This window comes from Rhipicephalus microplus, chromosome 5 (assembly GCF_043290135.1).
Source record: "Rhipicephalus microplus isolate Deutch F79 chromosome 5, USDA_Rmic, whole genome shotgun sequence".
Lineage (NCBI taxonomy): Eukaryota > Metazoa > Arthropoda > Arachnida > Ixodida > Ixodidae > Rhipicephalus > Rhipicephalus microplus.
The window spans coordinates 11,856,524-11,874,162 of NC_134704.1; positions in this window are offsets into that span (position 1 = coordinate 11,856,524).

Sequence of the window (17,639 nt, forward strand, 5' to 3'; positions counted from 1 at the left end):
ATCAATCCGTCAATCCGTCAATCAATCAATAATCATTTAATTAGTTTTATTTCCCTTATCCTGTTACAAGTTTCCAAAGCAGCAGTATCATGACAGTTGTGCATACGTAATACAAAATAAACCGAGCAATTCTATCATGGCACCTAGGAATGCAATATTCATGTAACAAATACAATACGTGAATTCGCAGGAACCACCCCTCTGATGTCACTGTATATCTTTTCTTCTACCAATCCTGGTAGGCGATGAAAGCTTAGGATTTCAGAGCAAAGAAAACGGGGGCCACCTCTGCGACAGCCGGGCTCACTGAACGAGCGCCCGACAAAACTTGGGCGCACCATCGCAAAGGGCGCTTTCCCACTGTTCTAGCGTACGGGTAGACGAAAAGATTGACGGCAAGGGATGCAAGAAGATACGCAGAAATAAAACTAAAACAGTATAATCCACTGCTGTGAAGTAACTGACAAAATAGTGAGCTCAGCAGAAAATTTCTAAATGTGTTTCTCATACGAGTGTGCTATATGCTACTGAATTTACCTTACACATGCTCTTCAAATATTTCCTATCTTGTGCAACTCAATCCTTCACCCTCCCTGTAATGACCCTTACGTGGGGGTTAACAATATGATTGAATAAATAAATAAATAAATAAATAAATAAATAAATAAATAAATAAATAAATAAATAAATAAATAAATAAATCCTTGCCTTTTGTTCTATGTAGGCTATCTTCTTTCTCAAGTCTGTGAAGTTATCAGGCTGAAAGGAAGTTAATAAAACACCATGTTATTCAAAGCATGCATGTCCACAGTTACGCTGCGATTAGCCTACCGTTTCAATTTGTTCACGTTACGTTCTTGGTTAAGTTCAGTAAAAATTGATTTAGATAATAATAACTCGAGGTTCTCAACGCAGACGTGGACTGTGGAAATGGCTGCATAACCATAGTAAGTGAATGCAACAGCTCTTCAGCAATCTTTCATATTTAGGGGCTTCCTTCTAAAGCTCGCTGTCTGGCGGCCGCCAGCGTGCACACCAGTGCCACTGTACGCTTCTCGAGTCGCCGCTCAATCGCCGCTCCGGTGATTCGAACAACGCTCACCAGATGGCTCGCCGCCACCCAAGGCGTCAGTTTTCGATGGCCCGCGCGCTACGTTCCCTTCGTTCTCATCGCTTCGTAGGCATGGTAACACGTGGCAACTTCCTACGACGAGTGTTATGCACGGGTACCGAAATCTTTTGAAGCTCACTCACTTGCCTGATCTTAAACCCGCTTAAAGACGCCTAATAGCTCTACATCTGACAATTATGAGCGTTAGGCATTTGAATCATGGCCCCGCCGCGGTGGTCTGGTGGCTAAGGTACTCGACTGTGGATCCGCAGGTCGCGGGCTCGAATGCCGGCTTCAGCGGCTGCATTTACTATGGAGGCGAAAATGCTGTAGGCCCGTGTGCTCAGATTTGGGTGCACGTTAAAGAAACCCAGGAGGTCGAAACTTCCGGAGCCCTCAACTACGGCGTCTCTCATAATCATATGGTGGTTTTCGGACGTTAAACCTCACATATCAATCAATCAATCAATCAATCAATCAATCAATCAATCGGGCATTTGAATCATGGCAGCGATCATTGACATAAAGGAGCAGGTGACTAACGTGTAGACTGACGTGGCCAAGAATGTATAATGGCGGCCTCAGAACGTTCTCGATAACGCTGCTTTCGACGTACACATCATACAACGGCTCGTTAACAAGCCTTGCTACAGAAATGGTCTCGCCAAGAAACGTCCAGTGCACCTACGAGCAAGCTCCCCTAAAATAATGGCCTTTATGAATATGGCTGTGATTTTTTTCACTGCAGGCATGCTGTAAAGAAACTAAAGCCTTTAGTGCATCCTCTACTCAAAATCTAAGCTTGATGTGGCTTCCATTTTGACACAGTTCACCTATAGGCCCGTCTTTTGTGTTCGTTTTTTTCTCTCATGAAGCGTATTTTATTAAAAGTGTCATAGGTACGATGATATAAGTAACCAGTGGTTGGATAAATCGAAGTAAATAAATTACATACTATACAGACCTAGTGTGCCCGTTAACACTGAATCTTTCTGTCTCACACACAAGTGATCCGTCCAAAATGAGAACGCGTTCTGCATATTGCTTGAAGTAATTGAGCACAATCACTAGGTTTTTTTCTTGATTTTTCATTTAACAAATATTTTGTTTTTCAATAACTATTTCGGAATATTTTTTATACATTTGTATTAGATTGGCCCAAGCCCGTTATAGCCGTCACCCCCGGAAAATCTTTTCAGGCCTGCGCCCAGCAATCTGACGTCATTTCCGGCCGGCCGACTCTCGGGGAAGCCGCAGCGGCAGCGAGCGCAGCGCGGGCGGCGGTGGTGACGGTTCGGCGGCGTGGTGTTAACGGTGTTTCGCGTTTGTTGCTTTCCGTTGTTGTTTTGCGGCAATTTCATTTCCGTACGTGATGCTGGAGTGATGCGACAATGCCGAATAAGTGTTGTGTACCCGGATGCATCGGCAACTACAAAACAGGAAAGAAGATACAAGTGTTTTCCTTCCCTAAAGACGCCGACGCTCTCAAACAATGGCTACGCGCCATTCCTAGGAAGGACTTCGTGCCGACTTCGTGCACTGAGGTAAGAATTTGAGATGCTCCTGTTCTTAGCTTGTCGTTGCTTGTTCGGGTAGAAATCACCTATGATTGGAAATACTTGCGCGTGTGGCCGCCGGGCCTCGCGAAGCGCTGACGCCAGCAGTTGATGAGAATCGCCCAGAAAGGCACGTTCGCAGCAAGGATGGTCAGCTGCGCTTTGTTCACTAACAGTGCCGTGGTGTCGTCCATTCTTGCAAGCTCTCGCTGGAAGCGCTTCGTGGAGTGCGGTGACATCACGCTCCCGTGTTTCCTTTCATGTTGCTTGTACCGCTTAGCGCAGCGCTTTTATTTAGATGCTTGCGAAACGTAGGTAGACTTTGTTTTAGCTACACGGACTGTAAACACGGTCATGCAAACGGGAGCGCATTTTTTTTCTTTTGAGAAGTGGCGTCTCAGACGTTCTTGAAACGTTTGTGCAGGTGTGCGCGGATCATTTCGACGCTTCATGCATCGAGAAGACGACATCGTACACGGATCCAAGGACTGGGAGAGTTATTGAAGTTGCACTCCCAGTACCACGGTTGCGTCCTGGATCTGTCCCAACGGTATTTCCCGGCTGTCCGTCCTACCTTTCAGTACGAGACAAGAGCACGAGAGAAATTCCTGACGCCAAGAGGAGCCGACAAGAAGCCTCCCAACTCGCCCGTGCTGTAGAAGAGTCGCTGGCGTCATATGAAGCGGAGCAAGAACGAGACTGGTTTTCGTCCCTCGAAGAACTAAGGGCTCGCCTGCAAGGGGTGTCAGTGTCTCCGAAGTGGACTGTGATTCATAAAGAAGAGTGCTCCATGTTTTTGAACATTATCGACTATCGTGAACCTTGTTTGAATGCGTCATTGACCGTGTTTGCAAACCTTGGAGTCTTTGCCTGCTATCAAGGTTCACCAATCAAGAACCTTGGTAGCGCTGTTGTACCAGACTCAGTTCAAAAAGTAAGTTCCTTGTTGGAAATTTTGAACAACCTGTCGATGCTGTCTGAGGAGCGCTGCACTTATCGCCACCTGGCTCAAGCAATACATTCCCTTCTGGACAAATTGGAAGCCAGCATTGATGAAGGCAAGAAAGAGACGGTGAACTTTATGAAGGAGCAGCTACTACTCCTTTCTGCAAAGCGCATTCAGTATAGCGCACAGCTGATGGTCTTTGCATGCATTTTGCGTACAATATCACCACATGCCTACAAGTTCCTGAGAAGCACAGGTGCACTAACTTTGCCCCACCCAAGCACTATTAGAAATGTGTACTCGTCTATTCAAATGTGCCCACAAGTTGATTCTTCTGACGACACTTTCCTTCAGTATGTGTCTCAGAGATTCAAACATCTGCAGGCGCATGAACACACTGTGACGCTGATGCTTGACGAGATTTATATCAAACCTTGTTTAGATTACAAAGGTGGGAACATATGTGGTGCAGCAGTTAACTCCAACGAAGCGGCCACATCGGTGCACGTGTTTATGATACAAAGTTTGCTGAGCGAATTCAAGGAGGTGGCGCACATTCTTCCGGTAAAAGCCTTACAGGGTGAAGATCTTCATTGCATGCTGAAGAAGGTGATCTTGGGCTTAGATGAAATTGGATACAGGGTCATAGCCGTTGTCTGTGACAATAACTCGCTGAACAGGAAGGCAATGAAGATGTTTCTGCCAGAACCAAAGCTTAGCCCTGTTTACCCGCATCCGGCAGACCCAGATCGGCCGTTATCTTACGTGGTGGATGCTGTGCATCTATTTAAATGCATAAGAAATAACTGGCTCAACCAGAAAAATGCTGGAACTTGCTTTTTCTACCCACGCTTCGAGCTTTCGAACAATGAAGTTCATCCCGAATGCAAGATGACTGCTTCATTTAAGCATTTGAGAGATTTGCATAAAGAGGAGTCACCCCTGCTTCTGAAGTCTGGGTATGGCTTGACGTCAAAAGCTCTAAATCCAAGCAGCTTTGAACGACAGGACGTCAAACTCGTACTGCAGCTTTTTAATCCGCACGTAGCCGAAGCCCTGGCCGCTCGCAAGGGTCATACTGATTTTCAATATGCTACAGCAACCGCCGAGTTCATCAAAATAATTCTTCGTTGGTGGAGCATTGTCAATGTAAAGACACCTAGTAAGGGCTTCCATCACCGTAATGTTTACGAAGAGCCCATGTCAAACCACACAGATGACCCAAAGGCAAGCTTTCTAAGCGCTTTTATCACATGGCTCGATGTGTGGGAATTTTATAGGCACGACACCGGAGTACTTACCCAGGAGACATTGAGTGCCTTGAGGCTCTCTGCTCAATCCCTTTTGGCATTGGTGAAGTACTGCGTTAGTGAGCTTCACTTTAAGTATATTCTGCTGGGGAAAGTCCAGACGGATACCCTCGAGAGTCGCTTTGGACAGTACAGGCAGATGGCTGGTGGGCAGTATCACATATCTGTTCGCCAGCTTTGCGAAACCGAGGGAAGGATTCGCCTTCAAAATGCCCTTCCAAGGATGAGCAACGATGATCTCAGAGGCATCGAAGAGACGGACAGTGTCAGGGATGCGGGCACTTCTTTTAGTGTTCATGTTAGCGATGCTGACCTTGATGAGCTCAGAGCACAAATGCCGGTGATTGGTTATGTTGGTGGGTATTGTGCACACGCTGCAATGAAAGTTCTCAAGTGTGAAAGCTGCCAGAGGCAGTTGGTCGTTACCCGAAATACGGCCGAAACAGGAGAGGACACCCATTCTTTAATCGCACAACTGGATCGGGGTGGCCTCAAATTTCCTTCTGCTCTTGTAATCACAGTAGTTATGTACACGGAGGTTGTAGTTAGAAAGCTCATGACGGAAAGTACCTCTACCCAGTTTCTCCATGGGCCGAACCAAAAGAATGTCGTTCGGCAACTTACACTGGACTCTCTGCCAAGGCTTGAGGACATAGATACGTGTGAAAACGGGCACACCTACGAGCTCCTCATCACATTGGTTGCAAACTGTGCAGCAAATATAATGCTCAACGACTTGTGCAAGCAAAGGAACGATCTTTTACGCATTGAAAAAGATCAGAAGGCGAAAAATAGAAAGGCCCGAATTTTTCTTGGAAAGTAATTTTCCAAGCGTCGCGTCTTTCTCTTCTTGTGAAACTGCACAGAGTGTATTTGATTGCATGTCATGACTTGATTTCCTTGGTATACTTCTGCCTTATGTAAAATGAGCCTTGTTTCCAGTTTTGTATCTCTTTACAAGTTGTTAGCTTTTAAAAGTGCTGTACTTTTTTCTTTGTTTTAACTCGAACTGCCTCGGTGCCTTTTGTAGCAGTTGTACAGTCCGTTTTGGTACCTAAGCTGTGTACACTTTCCTTGTGCACTCTGTGTACAGACATGTTGTGCACTGTGATTTGTTTTTTCTTAGATTTTTGTTTGATTTTTTCCCTAAGACATGCACCTACCTGTGGCAGTACAATTACTTTTCTTTCTGTCATTTATCATGCTGTGGACCACAATTTAGTCACCAGTGTTCTTATGTATTGTATTTTTTGGCAAGTGTTTGAACCTGATACCTTGTGTTGCTACTGCTACTATGATAAACGAATGGTATGTTTTCCTCTAACCTACAATTTAAATGAAAGTGTGCTTTTTCTGTTCCAAAGCTCGGGGATGTTTTTGCTGTTACAATCTGTTTTGTTTTGAGTTTTATGTGGCAAGATATTGTGTTTTGTACTTTTGGCATATTTTCAGCATTAAGGGCAACATCTTGTGTTGCCTGTCGTCTGCCTGGACCGAGAACAATGCGCACTGTGATATTTGTACAGACGGCGTCTGGCTGTGATAAATAAATATGCATTATTCCATTCACGATATTCATTATTTCTTGATACCTTGATAAGTTCCCCAACCGCGGTGGCTCAGTGGCTAAGGCGTAGCGCTGCTGAGCACTAGGGCGCGGTTTCGATACCCGGCTGCGGCGGCCGCATTTCTGATGGAGGCGAAAAGCAAAAACGCCCGTGTGTACGAGATTTCGGCACACAATAAAGATTCGCAGGTAGTCAAACTTCATCCTGAGCCCTCCCCTACGGCGCGCTTCATCGCCTGCGTTGCGTCGGCGCGTTAAACCATACAATCAATCGATACCTTGATAAATCGTGCGGACATGGTGTCAAGGCACCTCGCCCGAGTCGGTAGGCGTGAAGGGCGCTCGCGGCAAGCGCTCGCGGCTGGCGCAGCCACCCAGCGAAGGGCGGCCGGTCGGCCGGCGCGATGTGACGTCGTTGACGTCACGTCACGTGACGCGCAGGCCTGAAAAGCTTCCGGGGGTGACGTTATAGCTCCTGCTAGTGCTGGCTTCCCCATTTTCTTTTTTAAATACTTCGCCCATACGGGTGTATGTGCATTTTAGTGTCTGTGTGATTGTGTGTGTGTGTGTGCGTGCGTGGGCGCGCGCACACACACACACACACGCACACACATTTCTTTACCAGTGATTATTGGAGATGGTAAATCTGACGTCATTAGGATCGCTTGACGAATGTCCTACTCGTGGCGCATGCGTTCTCGTGCATTTACGTTAATTTATAGGTTGTAAGGGCACTGCTATTGATAACAATGTCGTTTTAGACATTGTGATACGTTGAGCTTTCACTTTGATAAATTGTTATCCAACTTTAGTGTCTGCTTAGTAGTCGTGTTCTCCAACACGTGCCTCGATAGCATCTTACTCAGACGTGATCTTACTCACTCACTAACTCCCTCTCTCTCTCTCTCTCACACACACACACACACACACACACACACACACACACACACACATATATATATATATATATATATATATATATATATATATATATATATATATATATATATATATGAACAAAGGAACACTTAGAGCAGAAAGCGGCTACTGCAAACGTCCTATATTGCTTCTCTGTTTTAATGCTAATTGCGTTAGGGGTGACAGGAAGTTTTATATCTTAGCCCGATCTTTGTCCTACGAATGGAGTACCGGACCACTAAGCAGTTAGATGTAGCCACATGGTTTGGCATGATGACTTTCATAAGCTTTATTAGACATAACGTGAGCGCACGTATTTTATGTACCAGGGTTGCTTTCTTAAAATTTAAACTCGGCTAAAACACAAATGGCATTATGAATAGTCTTTAGTATTGATCGATAAGTAATACAGCTTTGACTAAGCAAGCCCGTAGAAATAAGAGCAAAACATTCTGAATGTGACTTCATCTTCAAACCGCAAAAAATACAAATAAATGAACAATATATAATAAGTTTAGTGCACGAGCAGTGAAATCATGTAGCAAAGATAATTATTCGTGCCAGATAGAGTAATATTACAATATTGCAGCCAGCAAGTAGAAGTGATAAATGTCCTTGGAAAATATGATTGATAAAGGTCCTTAAGGCTACATACCAAATTCGATTAAACTGATTTCATTATACAAATCTAGCTTCAGATAGTGGAGTGTGGTTAATGATGAACACATTAGCCATATTGGTCGTGGATCTAACATATTGTGAAGTCCACACGAGCACACGCGCTGCGCATCAATATTACTCGTAGAATTAGCCCGTTGCATCAGCATAGGTGGTGGAGAGCATGAGAAGTGTGCTTGTCATGTGTTTACAAACATGCACACGACATCTTCGATCTGTTTTGTGAGCGCGCCAAGTGTTACGTAAAGGTGCATTGATGTGCAACGGGCTTTCTGATGCGTGGCGGAACCGCTAAACCGACAAAAAAAAAACATCGAAGAGATGTATTTGATCTGCCAATCATGAGATAAATGGCCACTTCATGCGCAAAATTCAAAGTTTAAGAATAGCCAGGAAGTAATCATGGAACCTACTGAAAAGTTTATTAGCCAAACCTTGAAAAGTAACTTATTTGGTGCAATGTAGCCCCCAACGGCAAGTTTCCTCTTTCAAGAATACCTTGCAAGACTGCATGCACTCTATACATCAGTGGAGCAGGTTTTACTATTGAAAAATGTGCAGTGAGTGGTGTTTACTCACCAGGCCGCTGATGATAAACTCAAACGCTGAGGAGAATGATAGAAGAAATAAAATTGTACAATTTAGAAAACTGTATGAAGACTGTTGAAGCGCACATGAAAATTCTGCTTACTGTTATTGTACACGAATTCTTGGAATAGAGACTGGGCTTTCAGTTCAACGCGAAGTTTGGACGCTATGGCATGTGCAGCTCTGCCACCGAATGCTGCGACACATAAGATACACGATTATTAACATTCGAGAATATACAAGGGTCCTAAAGTTGGCCAGTTGCCGTGTCTGTATACTATTTTTTTTCTTTCTGTTTACTTACTCTTGGAAAAGCTGTGGCGGGATACCTTGAGCTGTGAAGACATGTTCTCGAAGGTTACCTCTGCGGCCTGTGCAAAAGAAAGAAAAAAGGTAAGCAGAATATGCATTGAAAAACAAAATTTCAAGTATTGCATACTAAAATAGAAACCGTCTTTTTGTCATTGAAAGACGTAATATGCCCTTAAATGTTATCTAGAAGAAAAGCCTCAAATATACATTACACTGCGAAAATTCAGAAATTATGAATTTCAATTAATTTATTAGAAGATTCGTGTGGTGGTGGTTGTATGAAGTATTGCTTGATGAAAACATGAAAGTGAAAACGCCCACATCGACGGGATTTATTTACCTCTGCACATATTTAAACATAAAATTCTTTCCCATTGCCTTTTACTACAGAAAGTACGATAACACTTGGTGATACTGATGAACTGTAGAATGTATTGTTATTGGATAAATAACATAACTGAAACTGCTTGTCAGTTATGTTACTTAAGCAGTAACTGAAGCAGTAGTTTTTAACATGTTAGCCCGCACAACTATTGTGTGCAGATCCTTGTTTGTCGTCATACTTTAAGACGACTTCAAGCAAAGCACTGACGCAGCAGCTGAGATTGTGAATGGAATTATCAATTATCGCATGATATTTTGCTGCATGCTTGTGCTTTCAGAAGTGGACTGTATTTGACGTAAAGAAGGAGGAGGAGGAGGAAGAAAGTTTAGGCGGAAAGACAGGGAGGTTAGCCAGTTCTTAGACCGGCTGGCTACCCTGTGCTGGGGAAAGGGGTGAGGGGAATGATAGATGTTAAAAAGAAATGCTGCGAAGAGAGGAAGAAATTACAAAAAAAAAACTGCGACAGAGGAAAGGCAACATCAAAGAGTATAAGACACTAAAGTCTGTCTCTGAGGCCAGTTGTCCGCAAAAAGCGCAGCAAAGCTTTCAAAGCCTTCTGGGCTGAGGATGGGCTTGGCCAATGACCCAAAATCCTTTGTTCCGACAACGGCCGATTGTCTAGTCTATCCAGAGCTGCAGTGAGTTCTTGTCTTTGCACGTTGAAATAGGTGCACTCACACAGAAGGTGCGCGACGGTTTCTTCGCAACTGCAGTAAGTGCATGTAGAAGAGCTGGCCATCCCGATGAGATAAGAGTAAGCGTTCGTGAAGGCCACTCCAAGCCACAGGCGGCATAGAAGAGTCTCCTCAGCTCGAGATATCCTTGGGGGAAGACGAAGCTGCAGATCGGGATCCAAGTTATGCAGGCGCGCGTTTGTGAAGTCTGTCGAGTTCCACTGTACCAGTGTGAGGTCATGTGCAAGCGAACGAAGTCTTGTAGCTGCGTCGGTTCTTGAGAAAGGGATGGCTGTGTATTGGGTACCATCGTGTGCAGATCTAGCGGCCTCATCTGCGCAGTCATTGCCATATATACCGCAATGGCCTGGTATCCACTGATACACTATGCTGTGCTGTTTTTCGGTTGCTTGGTGATGAAGAAGCCTTATTTCAGCTACTAACTGTTCATTAGGTATATGGCGAAAGGGTGATATAAGACATTGAAGAGATGCCTTCGAGTCCGAGAAGATCGACCAAATTCCCGAAGGTTCTTTCACTATAAACTCCAGAGCTGCACGAATGGCTGCAAGTTCTGCAGCTGTCGACGACGTCAAATGCGATGTCATGAATTTAATTGTGATGTTCCTCGTGGGAATAACCACCGCCCCTGCAGAGCTTACTGAAGACACCGAGCCATCCGTGTAAATGTGAAGGCGTCCGTTGTGCTTCTCTTGCAGGAAAAGTAATGTGGCCTGTTGTTGACGTAAAGAAAACACCTCCTGTTGGTTAATAGAAATCGGTAGTGAAATGCACATGTTAACGTGATACTGCTTTGCTTCATGCATCTCGCTCCGGACACACCAGGCTTCCGTTCAATGTCAAATATACGAATGTTTACTTGTGAAGCAGTGCACGGAGACCAGGCACAAATAGAACGAAAAGGCATACAACCTTTCGTACCTTGTTCTCACGTGCTGCTTCACAAGTAAACAACAACTATCACGAGCTCTACCAACTTCGAACGTCACGGAACTTAAAATATTGGAAACCCGAGCAATGAAGGGCAAAGGCGTTGACGAGGAAACAAGCACAAGAGCATAACTGAAATGGTACCGTGTGTGTCCTTTTCTCTTCCCCGGCACAACTGCGGGGTGCCTTCGGTTTGATAATGCTTTCGACTTCATAAGGTCGCGTCTGGTTCAAGACGTTTCAACACTGTGCCTTCTTTCTCGTGTCAAATCGGCTTGACGATGTGCTTACGATATCGTACGAACAACGTTGGGGCAGAGTTCTTAAGAGAACAAGTGCACGCTACTTATCAGACTATGTCGGAGCTCACTGCTTGGACTGTACAAAAGCTTACAGAATTCTGGAGCTTCACTTTCGAGTGTATAACGCGATAATCTAATCGGACCATGGTCGTATCGCCATCCCGATTGGTAGCCTAGTTTCACTTATAGGTGCACAATCAATCCACGCCGCAATGAGAGCTAATGTGCGGACGCCCTCGGGCTCCTATACCTATCCACGTGGTGCTTCGAGACAGGGCAATACATTGGGACAATGCCACTGAAGGCGCACCCTTCACCACCCGTTAGATTAACCGTATATGCTCTAGCACCCGTGAACCGTAAGCGTGACTCTCGTGACTGAAGCGTTCGGCCAACCAGAGGTCCGCAACCTCCGCGCTGACCAGCGCCTGTGCCACCGAGCCCAGCAGCCTGGCGAGACGTTTACTAGTTACATAGAGTACGTGCTCGACCTCTGCAGGCGTGTGAATCCATCTATGCCTGAAGAAGAGAAAATTCGACAGATTCTCAAGGGCACCGAGGATGGCGCATTCCAGATGTTGCTAGCGAAAAGCCCGACCACGGTGGCAATCCTCGTAAGCCTCTGCCAGAGCTTTGATGAATTGCGCCGTCAACGTTCCATCGCCCGACAGAGTGTCCCACCACCGGATTCGATCTCGGCCGTCGCACTCGCAAATGCCAACGTTCAACAAAAAAGTCTGTCCAACCAGATCAAAGACTTCATCAGGGAGGAAGTCGCCCGACAGCTCTCCCTGCTGCCGCATAGCGACGCGCCCACCACAAGCCTGCCTTCGACACTGCAGCAGGCCATACGCACTGAAATTTGCGATGTCCTCCCTACAATGCAGGCCCCTTACCCATGCACTTCAGTAGCACCTAATCTCTCAGCTGTCGGTTATGCACCACCTGCACCACCTTCACCTTTCAGCTACGCAGCTGTGGTCGCACGGCCCCCACCGCATCCAGTCGCCTTATCGGCTCCACCTGCTCCGGCCTCGCCTCCAGTTTACAGGCCCCCACCTCGCTTTTTCCGTGGATCTAATTAGTGGCGAACAAAAGACAATCGTCCTATTTGCTTCGCCTGTGGCATCGCTGGCCACATTGCACGCTTCGGCCGCCGTCGCCCCACACCTGCAAACGCATACTTCGGAACTCCTACCTACGCGCCGCAGCAGGCCACCATGTCTGCATATGAACAGAGGCACTCAGACTCGGATCGCCGCCCATCGACTGCTCGTTTCCCATCCCCTCGTCGCCGATCGCCATCGCCTATGCGTCGTCCACCACCTCCTGAGGATAGAAACTAATCAGTGCAGCTCCGGAGGCAAGAACTGCAACTTGTGCGCAATTCCCAAGGCCTCCGTTTTCGCAGCAAAATGTTGTTGATGTCGATGTTGAGGGAGTCGCCACATTAGCGTTAATTGATACCGGGGCCGTCGTTTCTGTGATGAATGCCAAATTTTGTCGGAAACTGAAGATAGTGACAACATCTCTCTGTGGCATGGAGCTGTCAACGGCTAGCGCGCAACGCATTCATCCCTCGGCTGTGTGTACGGCGCGCTTCGTCATTCAAGACGTTTTGTACGTTTGCTCTGCCATCTTGCTCTCATGACCTTATCCTCGGTTGGGATTTCTTATCACGTCATGAAGCTGTCATCGATTGTTCCCGTGCCGAAGTGTCCCTTGTGCCAACATGTGAATTTCCACCACGCGACCGGTCTCCTCGGCTCTGCAAACTCGTCGCTGACGACGACATCACCTTGCCTCCGGAAGCTTCGGTCCCTATAAGCCTTTCATGTGTAGCGCAACCTGATGCCACGGTGGTGTTCACACCATGTCCAGTTTTTACTGAACGCAAGGGCATCGTTCTTCTATTTGCCGTTCTTACAATTGCGTCCGGTTTAACCGTAATGCTGGTTACCAACTACTGCAACTACCCCATTGGCTTACTTCGTGGTGAAACGTTGGGATACGTGCAACCTGTCGACCATATTGATGATATTATTCTTCCAGACGAAACGCCATGTCACATTGCCGCAATCACTCATGCGTCTGAGCCATCAAGTTTGACAGCCTTCGATTGTGCTATTGACCCAGACCTTCCCCTCTCACATCTCCGCCAACTTGTTGCTCTCCTTAACAAGTTTCGCTCGTCTTTCGACTTTCAAGAACCTGCTTTGGGCCGCACCACGACTATCACTCATACTATTGACACCGGCTCACATTCGCCTCTGCGACAGCGTCCTTACCGCGTTTCCGCCGAAGAGTGCTGCATCATTACGGAGCAAGTATACGACATGCTTAAACGTGGAGTCATACAGCCTTCTCAAAGCGCTTGGTCATCACCTGTGGTTCTGGTAAATAAAAAAGATGGCACCGTTCGATTTTGCTTGGAATATCGCTGCTTAAACAAGATTACGAAGAAAGATGTCTACCCGCTACCACGAACAGACGATGCTCTTGACTGTTTACAAGGCGCCGTGTACTTTACATCCTTGGATATGCGTTCTGGGTCATGGCAGGTGCCCATGGCTGAATGTTATCGCCCTAAAGCAGCCTTTGTAACGCCAGATGGCCTATATGAGTTCAAAGTAATGCCATTTGGGCTCTGCAACGCACCTGCCACATTTGAGCGCATGATCGATACCATCTTGCGTGCCCATAAGTGGAAAACTTGCTTGTGTTACCTGGACGACATCGTAGTCTTTTCATCTGATTTCCCGACACATGTTCTTCGCCTCCACGAGATTCTGACGTGTCTAAATTCTGCAGGCCTACAACTTAACTCCAAGAAGTGCCACTTCGCAGCACGAAAACTAACCATCTTGGGACATGTCATCACAAGAGACGGTGTCCTTCCGGATCCCGATAAGCTTCGAGCTGTCGCTGACTTCCCGTTGCCCACATCACTGAAAGCCCTAAGAAGTTTCCTCGGTCTCTGCTCGTACTTTCGTCGCTTCGTGCGCAACTTCGCGTCCATCATCGCACCTCTCACGAGTCTGCTTTCCAATAGCAAAGGTATATCTGCATGGTCACCTGCATGTGACGACGCATTTCGCCAGCTCCGCCGCCTGGTGACCTCACCACCTATTCTTCATCACTACGACCCCACTGCTACCACAGAAATTCACACCGATGCAAGTGGCATCGGTCTTGGTGCAGTTTTGGCACAACAAAAAGGCACCCGAGCCGAATACGTAGTCGCCTATGCAAGTCGCGCTCTCAAGAATGCTGAACTGAATTACTCAGTGACAGAGAAGGAGTGTTTGGCCATAATATTCTGGGCCTTGACGAAGTTTCGCCCGTACCTTTACGGCCATTTTTTCGACGTGGTCACAGACCACCACGCTCTATGTTGGCTGTCCACATTGAAAGACCCGTCCGGACGCCTGGGACGTTGGGCACTTCGATTGCAAGAATACGACATCCGTGTAGTATATCGTTCCGGTCGCAAGCATGCGGATGCCGATGCACTTTCGCGATTGCCATTAACCCCAGATGTGGCTTCTCTGTCACCACTTTTTACCACCTTGTCACCAATAGACACCACTGACATGCTTTCGGAGCAGCGTAAAGATCCATAGCTTGCATTGTTACTCGACTACCTTACCGATCCGTCTGCTGTCCCTTCCACGAGAGCGCTACGCCGACAAGCAGCCCACTTTTCCGTGCGAGACAACATTCTGTACCGCTGCAACTACATGCCTGCTGGTTGGAAGTGGCTTCTTGCTGTCCCAACTCATATGTGCTCTGACATCTGCATGAATTTTCATGCAGACCCCCAAAGCGCTCACGCAGGTGCCCTGAATACCTACGAAAGGCTGCGCCAACGATATTACTGGCGAGGAATGTATCGCTTTGTGCAGAAATACGTTCAGTCTTGCACCACTTGCCAACAGCACAAGACACCTCCGCGGCACCTTACTGGCATGTTACAGCCGCTCCTATGCCCGGCTCGCCCATTCGACCACGTGGGTATCGATCTCTATGGCCCCCTCCCATATAGTCGCTCTGGAAACCGGTGGATTATTGTCGGCGTCGATCATCTGACACGCTACGCTGAGACTGCAGCTCTACCGGCAGCGACCACCCACAAAGTTGCACTCTTCGTTCTGCGCAGCTTCATTTCCAGCCACGGGGCTCTACGGGAATTACTAAGTGACAGGAGTCGAGTGTTCCTGTCGGAGGTCATCCAAGCTATTCTCGCTGAATGCAACATCATCTACTGGAAATCTGCCGCATACCATCCACAGACGAATGGTCTCACTGAACGGTTCAACCGCACACTTGGCGACATGCTGAGGATGTACACCTCCTCCGACCACACTAAATGGGACGCTGTATTACCTTTTGTTACCTTCGCATACAACACCGCGACGCAGGCGACTACCGGTTTTTCCCAGTTCTTTCTGTTGTACGGCCGCGAACCATCCCACCCACTCGACACCATACTCCCGTACCACCCTGATGCATCGGAGTGCTGCCTGCTTTCGGAAGTCACCAGATACGCTGAATACTGCCGTCAGTTGGCTCGGTCTATGACAAGTGAGGCTCAAGGTCTACAAAAAACCCGACATGACAACGTTCATAGCATAGTGCCTACGTTTCGTACTGGCTCCCTCGTGTGGCTTTGGGTGCCCCCGCACGTTCCTGGCCTCTTTTAACTTCTGGCCCGGTACAATGGTCCATACTGAGTAATTGACGCAACCTCGCCGGTGAATTACATCATCGGGCCCCTAACACAATCGCCAGATTTGCGCTGTTAAGGACGCGAGACCGTACACGTCGGCCGTCTCAAGCCCCACTACAACCCCCCTCATTGTGGCTACTCCCTGAGTCGCCAGGATGGCTACTCTTCACCCCGGGGGTATTGTAGTGGAGCATACGCACTAACGCGTATGCGCCTTCCATAGAGAACGAAAAACCCCGTGCTCTGATTGCACGAGAACCTGGGCCGCCTTTGCCAGACTTGTCGTACGGCCATTATTCGTTGCGACATCGTTGCGACTTTTCTGTTTCAATAAACGTCATCAAAACAGGTTCGAATCCCCAATCCCACCTAAAGAGAAGATTTTTAAAGACGATAGTCTTTCTTGGGGACCTTCAACGCAAAAACTTTGGTCTGTCTGTCTGTCTGTCTGTCTGTCTGTCTGTCTGTCTGTCTGTCTGTCTGTCTGTCTGTCTGTCTGTCTGTCCATTTGTCTGTTTGTCCATCGTTACCACGAACCAGGTACTCTAAACAACACCAGCCGATACCCCGAACGGCCGACCCCATCCGCAGTGCCCATCAATGTTGCTCGAGAATCAGCGCTCATACGTGTGCGATTGCCAATTAAAAAGGAATTATCGCGCATATCTGAGGCACCACAACACGTATATATTCTGCATGTTCGTTTTTTACTAGAAAAGGCATACATAAGTAATTATAAGGACCGTAGCGCTTATCACGCTCCGCTGACCATGCAACGCTTCCATGAAGCTAGTGTTTTCAACGCTTTGCTTAGACGACACGGTGGTGACACCTACCCGTCGCCTTGCGTTCTACACCTTATCACCTCTGAGACGGGCGCGCACGCTCGTCTCAGGGCCACGCGCTTTGTTTTCCCAATAAAATTTCCAGATGGCGCGCATGTCGCACGTGTGACGTGACTTGATGCGCTCGTTCGCCTCTGCTGCACGCACGAGGCAGTCTAACGAGCGCCTCCGGAATACTATTCACGATTTTTTTTTTGCGCAGGACATCAAATAAATATTTTGTTCACTCTCTCCACACGCAAGGCTATCGTCTTTCGACGACATTTGCAGATTACATGCAGACAAGGGGCCAATTTTTTTTATTCTTCATTTCTCTTACCTAGTTCAAGTATTGCTGCCTCAAAAGGCGATGGTCATCGCAGGAGTGGAGGCCAAAAATAAAAGTCACAACACAACACAAGGAAGGAAAATAGGAGGAAAAAAACGGCAGGGAAATTAACCAGCCTATAGGCAGCCGGTTTGCTACCCTGTGCATGGGAGGAGAATGAGGGAGATGAAAGAAAGAGAGCAGAGAGAAAAGATAAATAAACACAGCACATTTGGCAGCACACGCGCGCAAACACAACACAACACAACACAAAATGTATAAAACATCATTAGTGGTTATTAGGGGGAAAACGAATTCATCACGTGGTAAAGATTTAACATGGCTGGGCAAAGATTCCAATAGTGCGGAGAAAAAAGCTATTTATACGCATTTTTTAGTGATTAAAAAGAGACATGTTCAACTCATTACGTCTGATGATCTTGATTTCACTGATACCATG